This window comes from Episyrphus balteatus, chromosome 2, assembly GCF_945859705.1.
Source record: "Episyrphus balteatus chromosome 2, idEpiBalt1.1, whole genome shotgun sequence".
NCBI classification, from domain to species: Eukaryota; Metazoa; Arthropoda; class Insecta; order Diptera; family Syrphidae; genus Episyrphus; species Episyrphus balteatus.
Window position 1 is genome coordinate 28,058,570 of NC_079135.1, and position 13,312 is coordinate 28,071,881.

Below are 13,312 nucleotides of genomic sequence, written 5' to 3' on the forward strand. Positions count from 1 at the left end.
AACAGATAACTATCGATTTGATCTATGTTCTTTTATCGCATCGAAAGCTGAACGACACTCGCAATGAGGGCCATAGTTAAAAAAATATCAAAAATAATATTAAATCTTGGTAAAAATTTAAGAATGGTTGATTAGATTTAAAAGTTGATTACGTACTCTTTTTTGTTTTGAACCATCCCTGCAAACCAAACCTCAGTAGTTTAGGGGAAAATAAAACCACCAACAAAGCTTATTTTGAGGATGTATGTATGTGTTTCCTTATTTACCAAAATCTCTCCCCTCCAAAAATAGAAGTTTTGTTTCTCCTGAAAAAATAAACTCTTCTTTGATAAATGGGAGGAAAAGAGCGCGATGTATGCAATGCACAAAGTTTTGTCTCTTTTGTAATGGCGGCGTTTGATTTGACTTTTCCTACATTTTATATTTTCTAGTGAAACCAGTAAAACCTTGATAGCCACAGCCACAGCAACATCAAAAAAATTTTTCGCTGTTCCATTTGAAGAATAAAAAAAAAATAACAATTTAATTTAAAAAATATATAATCTTCTCAGTGTTGAGTGTTATTTGCGAAAACTATTTTCTCTAAACAATATCTACACAAATTCTTCGGCACGCCACAAAAATGTATTTCCACCATCAAAATGCACAGCCTCAGCCTTGTGCATTTAGAAAAAAAAGTAATACAAAAACAACCACCAATTGATTTGGGAAATAAAGGTATGCTGATTATAAAATTGATAAATTATAAAGTTGTTGATTTTTCTGTTTTTTAGTGGCGATCAATTCCAGACATCATTGAATGAGTTTACAGCAGCTTCAGCCTTGAGCATTTAGAAAAAAAAATCAAAACAAGATACAAAAACTACCACCAAAGTGCAGACTGCAGAGTATTTTTTTTTCTTTTTCATTTTTCTCAACTGGCCAGGCCACAGTCGCGTGCCCAAGGATCTTTTTTTTATGTATTTTGTTTTCAAAAAAAACTATTTTGTGTTTTTCCAATAAAATATTAAATAATAGTTGTTTAAAAGAATTGTTTGTTTGTTTTGAAGATTTTTTTATTTTCAGATGAAATTAAAATATGGATTTTAGCAGTACGGATATAAACCCATGAAAGTGCTCCAAATAAGTACTTTAAAAGTACAAGTTTCAGTGCTTTTTCTGTAGGTAAAAAAGTACTGGAAAATGTACATCAGAACCACTTCCAGAAGTGCTTCGCTGATGCACTTTTGAAGTACATTTGTCTGTACTATTAATGGAGGGGAAATTTATTTCATCTTGCATGCAAGAAAGAGATAGCTGCTTCACGTATTCTTATATACAGAAAGTATATAACTGAGTTTTTTCCCGAGCTCCTATCTTTTTTCAGTGGAAAAGAAGTACTTCTTTTACGTACATATTTCACTGGTTTTTTCTGTAGTTCTGCGTTTGCTGGGATGCTTCCTCATAATGATTGTGTCGAAACATCGTCGTCTCGTACGCTATTTTCCTTTGAATTAAAAATACCGCCTAGTCGTCTTGACATATGTACATATTTTGATGAGAAAGATCTTCTTCTTTTGATAAAACCTGGTACCATAAACAAAAAATACCAAGACTGGAAACTCGGCGGTCAACTGACGTTTGCCTACAAGCTGCGAGGTGTGGTGAATGTCGTGAACTTATCGTTGTGTTCGTGTTCGATGTGTGTTGAATGTCGTGAATCTATAAATGTGTGCGTGTTAACGTCATTTACCAACGTGGTGGCTTTCACATATATTCACAGACAACACGGTACACAACAGGGTTTTGGGGGGAAAGACGTACGAAAGTTTCCAGTCTTGGTATTTTTTGTTTATGCCTGGTACGCCGATCGAAATAAATTTTTGACCCCATACAAATTATGGAAAAAAATTTGCGGATAATAATTGAATAAGAGCTAAAATTCAACTCGGATCTGCGTACCAGGCTTAAACTTTAAAAAACGCTTTAATTCCAATAGTTACAATACGTTTTTAAGTTTGAATAATATTATTTTTTTGTATTTCTAAATATTTTGTTAAATAAACTTTTTAAAATGTATTTAAATCATAATTTCATTTATTTTACTTTTTAAATTTAAAATGTAATAATATTGGCATTTATTCAGGCCCTACACCCTCCATCACAGTTACAACAAAACACGTTACATGGTCCTCTGCCACAACACATTCCCGAAGTAATTGGTTGATTGTCAAAACAAATGTTGGTAGCCATTAAAAGATTTGTATGGGAAGGTCGAGGTGGACAACAGTCAGTTTTAACTTGAAAAACAATTGTTGCAAAAATGATAAAAATGCTAAGGAACTGTAAACGTGTCATTTTTAAGTTTCTGTAATTAATTAATAAAACAATTAAATTAAAAAAATAAACAAAATACTCCTTAGGTAGGGACTTACTTTTGTAAAATGCTAACACAATCTGAACTGTCACCAATGCAAGAGTCGGTATTTATACTTAATGGAAAGAAATTATTGAGATAACCTTTGTCCGTTGCATGATCGAATATTCATTACTGACTAGCATTGGCTTATCTGGTCTTTTCTATAAAAGGGGAGAGGGAATTCATTGTGTTGGTTTGGTTTCACTAGTTGAAAAAAAAATTAATTAAAAAATCTCACAGGAAGAAGAACAATAAAAATCGTCCTATGTAAACCCTAACTAAAGTTGGCAATACCAATTAAATCGTGTAAAATCTTGATGCACATAAGATTTTTTTACCACCTTGATTTGAAAAGGTTCATGTATTTGTATTCAAGGACTATCATATGGCCATCTTCTTAAAGCATCGGCTAATAGTTCTCCATGTCACCTTAGTTATTTTATAATACCTACATTCTTTTTCTCATGAAAAATTATAAAAACCGTGAGATAATATATTTATTTTATAAAATCCTTATTTATGAATACAAATAAATAGACACTTATTTGTTGTTTATGGACCCCTAGAGGAATTGTCAAAATTACAACTAAGAATACTACCTGCTCCTTTGTTTCTAATTTCTGATCCTAGCACATCACATCAGGTTATTTCCAAATGGAAGTGGTAGAAAACAATCGGATCGGTTCTCACTTTTGGCATTATTGCTTCATTGTTTTAATTAAATCAATGAAATAATTAAATTAAGCAATATAAATAAATTATAAAGTCTTGATAATGTAAAAGGCTTCAATCGACTTTCAACTTGGAATTAAACTTTGATAAACTGATCCTGATAACATATTTTTTGCATTTACAATTTTAACTTTATATTTATATTTAACATTCATTCGATAAGACGAAGAATTTAATGCAGGAGCCTGTAAATTTGTCAGTCAGAAGGTAGGTATGTATGGATTAACAAATTAACAATAAACTACATAATGTAGGTACATTTAAAAAATAGTTAATATTGAGATAACTATTTAAAATAGTTAAAAATGGTTATTTGTGACTATTTTAATATTCAATTGGAGCATGTCCAAAGAACTATGAAATAGTATATATTTTTATGAAAAAAAGTTGAGACAAATTAAAAATATAAACGAAATATAAAATAAAGAAATGGTAACGGAGTTACGAATAACAGAGTTACGGGCGACAGAATTACGAGCGTCAAAGTTACGCGAAACCGAAGTTACGAAAAACTAGAGTTACGAATTCTAAAGTTATGTTAAGCTATGACATGTGATTTTTGGGTTGGCAACAATTGCAACAACAGTTCACCACACCAAAATAACGTTTGTAAAAAAAGGGGTGGTTTGGTTATTATTTTAATATAAATTATAACAAAGTGGGTATTACAAAATACGCTATGAATAATTATATTAATTAATAGAAAAAAAAAAATACGTATTTGCAATATTAGTTGGACAAATAAGAAGTTAAATTCAATTATGTCCCCCAAACTTACATAAGTATACCTATCCAATCAAAATTTTACAAGATTAAATAACACCCATTTTCGCTTTACTCATTTAGTTCTGACCAATGAGAAAAATGTTAATCTCTTGTTTGTATTTCCATAATTCCATGTCGTTCCTCGCAATTGTTGCCAACCCAAAAATCACATGTCATAGCTTAACATAACTTTAGAACTCGTAACTCTAGTTTTTCGTAACTTCGGTTTCGCGTAACTTTGACGCTCGTAATTCTGTCGCCCGTAACTCTGGTATTCGTAACTTCGTCGGTTTCCCAAAATAAATTGTCTGTTGTTCTGTCCAGTTTTTTTGTGCAAAAGCCGGACAAAAGATAACGTAGAATACTTATTGCATATATTTGCCCTGTTCCTTTGGGAGGTGGCAAAGTACTACTAGTTGTTTACTAGCGATTTTCAATGGAACGCACTTTCAACGAATTCAATACAAATCGTATCTACTCGGGAAGAAGAGCATGAGTAGATGATAGTACTAGATTAACCAAAACATCTACTAGTAGTAAACTACCACCTCCAATGGAACAGGGCTATTATAGGACTTGTTACTTCTATGTAGTACGATAACTCATCAGATAAAACTATGCATACATTATATACATTATAGGAATTGAGCAGGACTTTTCTTGAGGGAGGAGAAAAATAAAAAAAAAAATAAAATATTTTTCATTATGTTAATTTTTAATTTTTGTTTTAACTTATTACATCTATTAATTTATTTACTAATTTATTCACTCTCCATTATATTTAAAACCCCCATTAAAAATCTGTCAAATCGTATACACATTTTAAAATATCCTTTTCTTTTAAAATTTAATGAAGTGTGAATAAATTGAGCATTAGACAACTTAAATTTGAAGCAAGTTTATCCGACGAAGAGCTTAATTTTCAACAGGTACATGGACGTTACTTCAAACTGGCCATAAAATATTCGAATGATTTCAAAAAAAATTTTATCTCATCAAGGAAAATCATATTTTCATAATTAAATACATTCTGAATTTGAAAGAAATTCAATATAAAAATTGATAGTTCAAAAAATTGCTCATTAGTCATTAATTTAAAGAAATTTTGCTTTATTTTTATTAAAGAAAATAGAAAATTTAATTTAATATTTATTCAGTTTATTTTGCTTTTTAAATATATCAGTCGTTTATCACTCATGTATTTTTCCATAAATTTTGAAAAAAAAAAAATATACATATATGTATGTATGTAAGTACATAGAACTATATGTTTTAATAATTAGGCTCTACACCCTCCATCACAATTACAACAAAACACGTTACATGGTCCTCTGCCACAACACATTCCTGAAGTAATTGGTTGATTGTCAAAACAAATGTTGGTAGCCATTAAGGGATGTGTATGGGAAGGTCGAGGTGGACAACAGTCAGTTTTAACTTGACAAACAATTGTTGCAAAAATAATAAAAATGCTAATGAACTGTAAACGTGTCATTTTTAAATTTCTGTAATTAAGTAATAAAAAAAAATTGTTAAATAAAAAGAAAAAAAAAGAAAATACTTCTTAGGTAGGGACTTACTTTTATTACTTACTTTTGTAAAATGCTAACACAATCTGAACTGTCACCATTGCAAGAGTCGGTATTTATACTTAATGGAAAGAAATTATTGAGATAACCTTTTTCCGTTGCATGATCGAAACGGTGCAATTCTTCATGATATTATGATACTCTTGAAGGCCTTGTCAATTCCTTGAAAGAGGCAATAACCCTATGACAAAAAATCTTTATTTTCGCTCGAAATCGAACCCAGCTCTCTGGCGTCATAGTTCATCGAACTAACCTTCGTGACACCACCACCGACCGGGTGCAACTTTTCTTATTTTTAGTAACATAGAAAAACGTTAAACTCAACGGGTTCCTTTAAAAAGTCCGTTAAAAATACTTTGCACATTTATATTTAAGGTTAAGTTGTTTTAATAATACTAACCAGAACCGAAATAGCCACAATATAATATCTTTTTTTAAACAAAAATTATAAAAACCATACCTAAGATATGAAATAGAAAAAAGCTTCTTATATATTATTTATTTTATAGCACCCAATCCCCCTTCGTACAGATGTCTATAAACTATGATTCTTTTATTAATAATGAAGAAAAACGTAAACAAATAATAATTTTAAATAAAATTAGTATTTAAGGTTTTTGATTTTCTAATACAAATAGATACATTACTTAAAATTGGCTTGATTAATTTAAATTTCTATTTATTGACCTCGACAGCCGTTATCACAATTACAACAAAACACATTGCATGGTCCTTTTCCGCAGCACAATCCTTCTGTAACAGTTTGACGATCCGCGCATATAAAGCTATTATATTGTGGTAATGGTGGACAACAATCCGATCTCACTTTTGGCATAATTGTTGCTAGAACAATGACAAAAAAGGCCAATAAATAAACGAGCTTCATTGTAATTTTTTTTCTAAAATTAGTATAAAATAGGTTATCAATAAAATTATAAAATTAGTTTAGGCAAATAAATAATAAAGCCTTTTTAATGTAAAAGACTTCAATCGACTGCATGGACATTGGTTTGTTATTTCTGGTTTTTATATAAATTTGTTTGGAATAAAATTTGATAACCTGATCCTGATAACCTAATATATTTATGGTGTTTATGTATGGATTCACAATGAACTGCACACATGATACACAGTGCACTTCATTTATCTGTTCCGTAAACGATTTCATTTCTTTAACCCATAGAGCCATGTACTCAATGGCGATTCTCAGACCGATATTCAAATCAAATTTAAAAATAAATCATACGAAGGAGACATGATACATGTGCAATACAATGTACAACGTATAATTACACTGGTCAACAAGGTTTTTGCCACAACAACCAAAATATACTTTTCTAGTAGTTTTTGATGTGCTGAACTCGAATCTGAAGTCAAAAAATTGTTATTGGCCTCCGTTTTTGCAATATTACCGTTAGAAAATGTCAAAAAACGTCATTTTGGCTGTTTTCGAGGCTATGTTTTTATGTGGGGTAGTTCATTATGAATTAATTTGTAACGGTGCCTATAAGAGCTAGTTTTATTCTTTCAAAAAATGTTTAAATCTTTCCGATTTCTCTTTTACTGCCCGAGATATTTAAAATTTAAGTAGCGGTCTTTGAATCAGAAACAACACAGGCCAACAAAATTAAACTTTTTTTTGCCACAAGAACCAAAATATACTTTTCTGAAGGTTTTTGGGTTACTGAACTCGAATCCGCAATCAGAAAAATTCTATTAGCCTTCGTGCTTGAAATATTACCGTAAGAAAATGCAAAAAACGGTTTCTTTTATAACGGTAATATTTCAAAAACGGAGGCTAATAGAATTTTTCTGATTGCGTATTCGAGTTCAGTAACCCAAAAACCTTCATAAAAGTATATTTTGGTTCTTGTGGCTAAAATTCTGTGACCAGTACTTAAACTTTAGATTAAATTTAGTTTCTCTTTGGCTTACTAACTGAAACTTAAGATATCTCGAGCAATTATATAGATATCGGGAAAATTTAAACAGTTTTGGAAAGAAGAATATCTTTTCTTATAATCACCGGTACAAATTTCTTTATAATGAATTACCCCACATAAAAACCGAAGCTCGAAAACAGACAAAATGACGATTTTTAGCATTTTATAACGGTAATATTTCAAAAACGGAGGCCAATAAAATTTTTCTGACTTCAGATTCGGATTCAACACCCCAAAAAATACTAGAAAAGTGTATTTTGGTTGTTGTGGCAAAAAAAAGTTAAATTTTGTTGACCAGTGTTATTTTACATACATTAAATACTTAAATTATAGTCTATAGGGATAGGTAAGTTTCAGAAACGTTAGGGACTAAACATTTATTCAAGTTTCGTGTCTCTACTCTAATTGATAAGGTGTCAAAAAAACCAATCCAGTGTAATTTAGTGTTTTTCCTTAAAAACTGAACAAAATTAAAAGCAGCAATTTGCTATCTCGGAACCTTAATTACCGCATTAAAAATATTATTTTGAAATTTTGAATTACTGCAGTTATAAAATGGCTACAATTTGGTAATTTTGCAACTTCGGGTAGTTTTTTGGTAAAAACAAACCCTAAAAAAATCAATCAGAGTTAATTTCTGGTAATATTGTAAACTTTAACTATTTTTTTCTCGGTATTGAAAAACCTGAGTTTAAAATTGGTTTTAAACTTTCCTTTTTCCAACCTAGGTTTAAAGCTGGGTTTAATTTTACCAATAATTAAATTTTTTTGATTTTCTGGCTAATATATTACCATTTTTATGTACCTACACAAAATAGACAGTTGAATTTACAAATAATAGTGGGAACTATTTTACTTTTTTTTTTCTTTGAGTCAAATTGAGTTGGGATGAATCTAAGTTGATGGGATGATGGAAAAATATTACCTTTAATTTACATAATTAATTATAAATTTTGAATTATACTGAAGCCATCAAATGGTACAAATATTCCCATTCTCCTTTATGTTTAACTTGTAGTTTTGATAAAGAAAAGAACAGACAAAGGTTATCTCAATCATTTTCCTTCATTCAGTATAAAAACTTATTCATCCACTGGTTACAGTTCAGATTGTACCAGCATTTTACAAAAGTAAGTCTCTACCTCAGGCTTATTTCTTTTTTTTTTTTAATTTTTTATTTAATAATAAATATTTTTAATATACAATTACAGAAAATTAAAAATGAAAAGTTTACAGTTCTTTGTCATTTTTATAATTTTGGTAACAATTGTTTGTAATGTTAAATCTGACTGTTGCCCACCTAAGACTTATGCTCAGTACATGGGTAGAACAACTTGTTGGGACGATCAACCAATAACTTCGGGAATGTGTTGTGGCAGAGGACCATGCAACGTATTTTGTTGTAATTGCGATGGAGGATGTAGATAGGCTGTACGGGCGGAATTCAACCTATTTCACAATATCGATATGCATACCTTCCCGTAAGAATGTATTAAGCGACATTTCTAAAATTGTTCAGGAAACGCAAAAAAACAAAATTATTCTGTGAGGAAATGTATGGGCTGTACAATTTTAGTTTCTCTCTAGTTTCATTTGCATACATGATAGAACAACCAAAATGGTACGAAAACCTGGCGCATAACTCATATACATATATATTTCCACATCAAAAAGTCATTTTCGAAAAAAATGTCGCTTAATACATTCTTACGGGAAGGTATCGATATATTATCCAAGCATCAAGTGAAAACATTTGTAATGTATGATACTGATTATTTTATGTTGTGTGCATAAATTTAAAATAAAATTATGATTTCGATTGTAAATAAACTCAGCAACAAGACCTCACAGACACTTTTGAGTTTCATTCATGAATAGAGCTTAATGAGAACTTTCTTTATTGATATATCTTTCTATTCATCATTCATGCGTGAGTGTAATTAATAAGCAAGAATGAATGGGACCTACAATTTACAGCCGCGTCCGAATGTTAGCCCGAGATGCACTTCTTCATGATATTGATACACTCTTGGAGGCTTTGTCAATTCCTCGCAAGAGGTAATGACCCTGAAAAAAATCTTTTTATTTTAAGTGGAAATTGAACCCAGATCTCTGGCATCATTGTTCATCGAACTAACCAGCGCACCACGGGGTGCAATCTTTTTTTTTTAGCAACCTAGAAAAATGGAAAACAGAAAGGGTTCTTGTAAAAAATCCGTTAAAAATACTTTTCCCAATTTATATGTAAGGTTAAATTACACTTACAGAACCGGAATAGCCACAATAGAATATCTTTTTTTAAACAAAAAATTATAAAAACCATAAGATATCAAAAACAAAAAGTTTTCTATATATTTTATAACATCCAATCCTCCTTCATATAAAGAAGAAAAATGTATACAATGAATAATTTTAAATATAAATTAATATTCAAAGTTTTTGGTTTTTGAACACAAGTAGATACATACTTTAAATTGGCTTGATTAATTTAAATTTCTTTTTATTGACCCCTGCAGCCGTTTTCACAATCACAACAAAACACATTGCATGGTCCTTTCCCCCAGCACACTCCTTCTCCAACGTCTCGATGATCCGGGCATTTTAGCCTTTTTCCCATTAGAGCTGGTGGACAACAATCCGATCTCACTTTTGGCATTATTGTTGCCAGAACAATGACAAAAAAGGCCAATAAATAAACGAGCTTCATTGTAGCTTTTTTCTAAAATTAGTTTAAAATAATCAATACAATTATAAATTTAGTTAAAGCAAATAAATTACAAAGTCTTTAGTAAAATAAATAACGCTCAAAATTGGCAACATTAGGGAATCCGGCCGAACAGCTTAGATTTTGATGATCTTTTTTTTTAAAAGTCGGTAATTAAAAATACTTTAAAGTCTATAGATTAAAAATTGCCGGTGTTGCCGTTTTGATTTTTTAAATTTACTTAAAGATTTTTGTGAACAAAAAAAATTTTTTTTCAAAAATTTTTCTTAAATTTTATAAATTAATTGATGCCAAAAGATTGTCTAGGAAATTTAAGGAAAAAAAATATATGGAAGTGAGGGCCAATCTTCCATCGTTCAAGCGATATATGCAATTTTCTTATCAATTGACTTCAAGCACAAAAAAAATATTTGAACACAACGGCAACACCTTTGTCACATTTGTAAAATTAAAATGAAGTTAATTGAATGAAGGACTTTTGAAAGAATGGTAATTTAACTCAGATTTTTGAAACAAAAAATTTTGACAAAATTTTAACATGTCGTTTTAAAAACTTTTTCGTTATATAAAATGCATTGATTCTTCAAATTTTTAGGCCACACTTATTATGATTTGAAATTATAAAAAGAAATGTCAATATGTATTACAGTTAATGAAAAAAATTAAAAAGTATTTCATTTTCGAAGAACTTTTTTTTAATAGAAGAAAAATTTAACTTATTTTTTTTTTAAAGTTCAACATTTAAATATAAAGTTATTTTTTATTTATTCAATAGCCCTTATTGTTGAAAGTTAAATAGCAAAAGTTTAAAGTTCTTATTTGCCAAAATCTTTGAGAAAATCAATTATTTCAATGCAAAAATTCAGTTTTTATCAAAAAAACTCATTGAAATTGAATTATTTTTCATTTTTCAAAAGTGTGATATATATAGTATTTTCTGCTTCGGAATTCAACTGATAATATTTATGGCCAAAAATTTTGTTAAAATAAATTCATATTTTATTAGAAAAAGTTTGGAAAAAAACTCATTTTAAATTTTTTTAATACCATTTTTTTTTTTAATTCTGAATTTGAAGGCCATTTTTTCAAAAACTCTTAATTAAATTTAGTGGATTAAAATTTAAGAGATAAGAATGAGCTTCTGGCTTTTTAAAAATGTATTTTAAAATATTTTAGGTGTTGCCGTTGTTTTCAAAATATTTTTTTTGTGTTTGAAGTCAGATTATGAGAAAATTGCATTTATCGCTTAAACGATGGAAGATTGTCCCTTACTCCCTTATATTTATTTTACTTAAACTACCTAGAGAATCTTTTGCTATCATTTGTTTTATGAAATTTAAGCAAAAAAAATGGTTTTGTTCAAAAAAAATTTAATTTCAATCCTAAAAAACAATACGACAACATCGGCAATTTTTAATCTATAGACTTTAAAGTATTTTTAATTACCTACGTTTGAAAAAAAAATCGTCAAAATCAGAGCTGTTCGGCCGGGTTCCCTAATAATTTGCTTTAGTTACTCCACTACTTGTTTATGTAAAAGACTTCAATCGACTGCATGGACATTGGTTTGTTATTTATGGCTTTTATATAAATAGATTTGTTTGGAATACAAAAAATTGATAACCTGATCCTGATAACCTAATTTTATGGTGTGTACGTATGGATTTACACTTGCCAGTGTACTTCATTTATCTGTTCCAGTAACGATTTCATTTCTTTAACCCTAGAGCCATGTAAGTGGCACTCAATTGCGATTCCCAGTCCGATATTCATATCAAATTTAAAAATAAATCATACCAAGGAGACATGATACATGTGCAATACAATGTAAAATGTTTAATTACTTACATACATACTTAAATTATAGTCTATAGGGATAGGTAAGTTTCAGAAACCTTAAGGACTAAACATTTCTTCAAGTTTCGTGCCTCTAATTGATAAGGTGTAAAAAAAAAGAACAATACGGTGCAATTAAGTTTTTGACAATACAAATGAAGAGGGCTTTGTCCTTAAAAACTGAAAAAAAAAAAAATAAATAAAAGCAGCCATTTGCTACCTCGGAACTTTAATTACCGCATTAAAAATATTACTTTGAAATTTTGAATTACTGCGTTTATACAATGGCTACAATTTAGTAATTTTGTAACTTGCGGTAGTTTTTCGGTAAAAAAAATACCCTAACAAAAATCAATCCAAAGTTAATTTCTGGTAATATTGCATTCTTTTTTCTCGCTATTTAAAAACCTGAGTTTAAAATTAGCTTAAAAAATTCCTTTTCCCAACCTAGGTTAAAAGTTGGGTTTACTTTTACCAATAATTAACTTTATACATATATTATTATATATATTACCATTTTATGCATACATGTGTACAAAATAGATAGGCAGTTGAATTTACAAATATTAGTGGGATGGGAACTATTTCACTTTTGTTTTCTTTGAGTAAAATTATGTTGGGATAAATGGTTCGGAACAATTTGAATCTATGGGATGATGGAGAATACAGAATGAACTGCATATATTGGGTTCCATATGATACAACAATATTCTAGTATAGATCTTACATATCCAAAATAAAGAGACCTAAAACTCTTTCGAATTTCTAGAAATAAAGCCAAGCATTGAGCTAGCTTTAGCAACAATAAAGTAAACGTGACCAGTGAATGTAAATTTTAGGTCGAAGATAACGCCCAGATCTTTTTTTCCGGTAACTCTAGACAAAGAAATTTCGTCAATGTTATAGGAGTAAATGATCGGTAGTAAACTTCGGCTAAATGTCATACATTGGCATTTAGAAATGTTAAGATGTAAATCATTATGACTACACCAGGCTGATAGCTTTGACTAATTATTCTGAAGATTAATGCAATCAGTAAGCGTTCTTATACTCATCGAAGCAGATACAGTTTCTTAAAATTGTTGGAATGTCATTTAAAAAAATGAAGAACATGAGTGGTCCTAAATGACTTCCTTGTGGTACACCGGAAGTTACTTTTTACTGGATCCGAAAGAACATTATTTATTTTAATGTATTGAATCCGATCTACAAGATATGATCCAAACCATTTAAATAAAATAGAATGAAAACCCAATTTCTCAAGCTTAGTAACTAGTATAGAATGATTTACTGTGTCGAAAGCTTTCGAAAAATCAGTATATAA